At 39.6% G+C, this 5465-nt stretch overlaps 1 long non-coding RNA gene across 1 annotated transcript; it reads left to right on the top strand.

The window, feature by feature from the left end:
* Positions 1–5118, top strand: LOC115168982 (uncharacterized). The gene is made up of 2 exons (XR_003870784.1): positions 1–151; positions 4603–5118. It is a non-coding gene; the product is annotated as an uncharacterized LOC115168982 (long non-coding RNA).
* Positions 5119–5465: the final 347 nt, after the last annotated feature.

Here is a 5465-nt window from a genome sequence, read left to right as displayed (position 1 = left end):
GATTCATTCAAACCCAAAGCAAAGTTGACAAGTAGTTACCACGTGATAAATGATCAAAGCTTAATTTGATCACTCAGTCATTGGATCCCGCTGTGGCTTCCAAAACATCGACCTCTACTGGACACTAATTACAGACTTTTGTGCATTTCAGGTAAAATAACAACCCAATGTTTATATCCCAGGACAAATTAGCTAGCAACAGCAAGCTAGATAGCTAAATTGCCATACATGTTTAATGCTTTTCAACCTGTCCCCAAATTAATATAGTTGGTTCAGAGTTCGTTTTGCTATTTCAACCTGCGTGTCCTGATCGAGTCTGGTGTGTGGGGACAAAATCAATACGCGTGAGGATGCATGCGCTGTGTAGTCAGCACATGTGCTCACCGGGAATGATTATTATTTTGGTTGGTTTTGAGCCACTAGTCTGATTTCGCATAGAGAACACTGTAAACAGGAAGAAGTGCATATTTAAACCCGTTTGAGGTGTCGAAAATGGTGAAGTATGCGCTTGGAAAAGTGGAGTCTGTCAGAGTGACCAGGAGTGGTCTTATTTTGATTAATTATATTTCTGAAGAGCAGAGGAAGATTTCAATGAGCCTCAAAAGAATCCGGACAACAGAAGTTTTGAACTTCAGAGTAGAGCACCCGTCAAAGGAGTCATCTCAGGGGTGACGAAGGATTCTCAGGTTCAATCCCTAAAGAGAATTCCTGGTGTGGTTGGTGCCTGGCGTCTGACCTGCTGGGTGACTGAAGGAAAAGAAGAAAGTCTGTTGGTCCTGTTGTTTTTTGATGAAGAGCAAATACCTATGCATGTGAAGCCTGGTTATGTAAGGTACACCGTAAAACTTTCGTCCCCAAACCACTGCAGTGTTAGAATTGTTAAGGATTTGGCCATGTTTCAAGTGTGTGCCGACGAACAGAGTATACTGAAGAAAGGTGTGTAGAAGGACTATGGCGTGGCAATTGTGGGGATCATGATTCTGAGCTCCTGGAGTGCCCTGTAAGGGTGAAGGAGATTGAGGTGGCAAAAGTTAGTGGTCAATCGAATCTCCTATGCGGAGGCGATTTAAAATAATTGAGAAAACAGTTGATACTAGTGAATATATGGTAGTGGATACACCACAGCCTGTAGTAAATGTTTGCTGCCAAACAAAAGACATCCTGTGTGTTAAAAAGGTGGATTTTTTTTGCGTTCATTGCCACAGTTATAAACTGTACAGCACAAGTCTCAAAGAAGTCGAAGAAATTAGTTCCCCTTGAGCCTGTGTAGGGATCAGATCTGTTTTATAAATTTTTTTAACAGAAAAGTTAATTGATGTTTTATTTAGAAAATCCTGTTTCCATCCCGCATAGCAGGTGGCGGGATTCACATTAACTTGTGTGATTGCCAATATACCATAGAAGAGGCACATATTTATTTGCCAAGCAGCAGTCACTGGGTGCAGTCCAAACACTTAAAAGACACACCCTATCACCTCAGCCCTCAAATTAAGTGGACACTTCTGATGACGTATCAGGATGTCTGACGAGTATACTCTTGGGGCGAGGGAGGGAGGGAGGAAGGAATGATTTTTAAATGGACCGCCCTTGGCCGGAAATTCATCACTCGTTCATCCTGTGATGATTGTGTTTTCAGCCATCGGTAGCTTGTGGGTGCTTTATATGCTCTACAGTTAATTATGATTGCATGTCTACTTATATTAACTATATAATTATTCATATATGCCTACTGTTAGGCTGGACAATAGAACGAGTCAAAATTCACCCAAGGCTGAAAAACAGCAAAAGAACGTTGGCTAAGCTGGAACACTAGCACGAGCCCATAGCAAATGAATGAAATCGAACGTTCACAGAGCCTGTTTTGACTGGAGTGAAGCTTAGAATTCCATTTTGCCAAAATGGCACAAAAAAAATGTATCCTTTTTATTTTACCACTCAATCTGTTCGTCGGACGAAACTGGAAAAAAAATACTTGTGTAGAAAGTAAACATCCACACCTTGATGGTGTCAACTGTGCTTATGTCTGCGTAATGAGAAAGTAGGGAAAAAATTAAAACTTTGACTATTTCCGGTCTAGCGATCGATGACAAACGAGCTCGCTTCCCAGACTTACATAATTACAAAGAGGAGATTCTCCTGATTAAAATGGTGCACGACTTGAAAAAAATCTAAATATAACCATTGTGAGATACTTGGCGAAATAGACCGGCATGCCTCTCAATAGGAAAACATTGGGGGGAGCTCAGCGTTCCAAGGGAAAAAAGTATTTTGGGGCTAACATTTGATGACAACCGAGCTCGCTGCCCAGACTTACATAATTAGAAAGAGAAGATTTAGACAGAAATAGACAGACATGCCTATATTTCCCCAATAGGAAACAATAAGGCGACCTCAGAGTTCCATCAGTAAATTTTTGTTGTTGTTTACATTTGAACTATAAACAACGTGAGCAGGTCTCATTGCCAGCAATAGCGAAGCAGGCATTGTGACGTTGAACAATAAGCTCGGAATAGAATGTTCGAAAGGCGAGTTGGTGCCACGGTGCTCAATAGAACTAATAGGAGCTGGCAGGGTGAAAAATGACCTAAAATAAGGCCTGTTTTTTCATGATCACTTCAAAACGACGTCAAGAAGCTGGGAAATATGGTCATATTATGAAACTGGGCTTCACGGCAGATGCAATGAATTAGTTATCAGCAAAAAGCGTTGTTAAAAATGTAACGTGTCCAGCCTACTACTGTATGACAGCTAGCAAATTAATTAGCTAACTAACGTTAGCCTGCCTAGCTACTTCTGAAGAAGGCACATTTCTAAAATTTCCAAAAGCTGATCAAACAAAAACATAATTACTTTTACAAGACGTGTATTAGTAGCACACTTCCTAACTTATTTACATTAGATTTTACTTACACTTTTATGTTGACTCCATGTTGAGGTTTTAAGTTTTAGTGGACTTTTATTAGCGGATATACAATCATCGCGAATTGAATTATGGGGAATTTCAGGCCCCGAAGTGAACATAATTGTACACTCGCAAACTCCATTAAAAACAAGGGCTGAGGGGCTTACGTTGCAAACTTCCCTTGCTTGGCTAATCAATTGGACCGACAACAAATATGGCCGCGGAGATTCCCCCAAGGGCATAAGGCGAGGGTAAGTGTACCAGGGTGTGTCTTTTATGACTTTGAAACGCAGCCACTGAGTTAGCAAACGAGATAGTGTGTCACAGAAATGTACGTTCAGCCTACCGAGGTAAAGACAGTTTCAGGTTGGATATTTGCCTGTAGTTTTCCTTATGTCCACCAACAGCAGTTAAGGACCGTCAACATAGTGACAAATCTAATTTTTGAAATTTCAATAGCTCTTTAACCATTACTCATAAAACTTTCAAAACTGGTTGTAGCTAACCCGATGGCATAGACACACATTGCACATTTTTTTTTTTTTGTCGATTTACATCTCGCACTATTTTAAATGTATTTATTAAAATGTTTGAATTTCAATAGCTTTTTTGTCATATGACCTACTGACTTCAAACAAGGCTCAGAATGTTCTCTCAGGGTGCCTACACATTGCACACCCTTTCATTTATCAATTTTCATCTCACACGTTTTTAGATGAATTTTTCAAACTTTCAAATTTCAATAGCTCCTTGGTCATTTGACCTACTGACTTCAAACAAGGTTCAGACTGTCCACTGACTATCCTTATAGTCAGTGGACCATTGTACTGGATCTAATGCATATTAGCATTTAACGTACATTCAAGTGTAATCATTTTTTATGACATACTGTGAAAAACTGTTAGCTGCTGGCTCTGTCACTTTCAGACATGCGCAGAGCAGACTAAAAGGGGAAGGGTAGCTCTTGACTTGAACCACAGGGGTTCTCTGTAAAGAGAGAGTAATCCAAAAGGCACAGACACACCCCTTGACTTTCAATTGGCACCCTTGACCTGTATGTATTCTCTCCTGATTGGTCTCCGTGGTGCTTACTCAAAGGGAACTCCATTGCCGGCCCCATCATAAAGCTTTTACACAGTCTGGCAGTCTGACTAAAGTGCCAGAGGTATGAGGAGAGACATCCTCTGTATTTATGGGAACAAATATTTCCTAACACTTTGGATCCTATTCTTGGACAGTTAGACGACACAATGCGTCAACGCAACATTTTTTTTGTTTTACTGATTACTGTCCACGAGTAACCTCAACCTTGTGTGTCTGTTGGTGTGTGGGCCAATAAACTGCCAACTCACTTCTACCACTGACTAGGGCAATAGTTTTTCATCTAAACCAGCCCTTTTTTACTAGAGTACACTAACCCCTAATTGGGGCTCTTTTCTTGACACACAGTAGCAGTTAACCAGATAACAAGTCAAGAAGATCAAAAAGTAGATTGTTGTAAGGGTGTATTACGTCCTATGCTGGCCCCATTGTCATATCTATTCTGGATTATGAGTGGTAAAATTATAGCTGAAAAATGCCTCTTTGTATGTGTATACTGTATGTGGGAATGTCTTATGTCCGTCCTACATGTAGAGTTGGTACATGGAATATTCATCAACTGCATTCAAAGTAAATGGCAATTCTTTATTTTTATGCAGTTGTGTGGGACAGCCATATGTTGAGTTCATGCCTATGAGTTCAACAAAGCCAACAACTGCTTCTTGTGTGCCACTGATAAAGAACCTGGATGTGGCCCAAAGACTGACTGGGTTAGTAACTTTATTTAACATGTTTATAATCTTTGGACAACAGAGACTGCATGTAAGACAATTTATGATATAACACAATGGATGGCTAATTCGTCATACTGCATTGATATTTGCTATTATTTATAACGTGTTATGCTTTGTTTTGAATTGAATGTTTTGCATGCCAACGGTAGTTCCATGTGCTGTGCCTAGGAATGAAGACAAAAGAGTTCAACAGAGTGAAGAACACAAACTGGAAGTGCAGTCTTTGTTGTTGAAAATGTATGCTATGCCCCATCCACACTGAAAGAGGCTCTGAAATGTACATCAACCAGGGATAAAGAGAAAGTTAACACTGTGAAATGTTTCATACTTATTTGAAGTGTCTGACATGTTGGAAAAGATTAAAGGTCTACAATTTCTGTTTAATTTGTCAATATTCAATTTTAATTCATTGATTATCTGGCTACCATTATTGTGGTTACATGTTCAGTATATGTATTGACTAGCAAACCCACTGCAGCCTACCTTACTAGCTCACTCTCCATCCCTGCTTTGGACAATAAATAACATGAGTCTCATACTTTGCCCTTTTCTTTTATGGTTGATATTAACGATGAAAGGAGATATTATCTGTCTCTCTCCTATTGTGTACTGCTGTTAAATACTGTGGAAAAATAAAAAAACAGGGAAAATAAGTACTTAGAACTACCAATTATTATAGATAAATATTAAAGAAACGGGTTAACACAACACTGGACTGAACCCCCTAA

Source organism: Salmo trutta, chromosome 30 (assembly GCF_901001165.1).
Source record: "Salmo trutta chromosome 30, fSalTru1.1, whole genome shotgun sequence".
In the NCBI taxonomy this organism is placed as follows: domain Eukaryota; kingdom Metazoa; phylum Chordata; class Actinopteri; order Salmoniformes; family Salmonidae; genus Salmo; species Salmo trutta.
The sequence above is the reverse complement of the archived record's forward strand: the minus strand, read 5'-3'. Positions and strand labels throughout refer to the sequence as shown.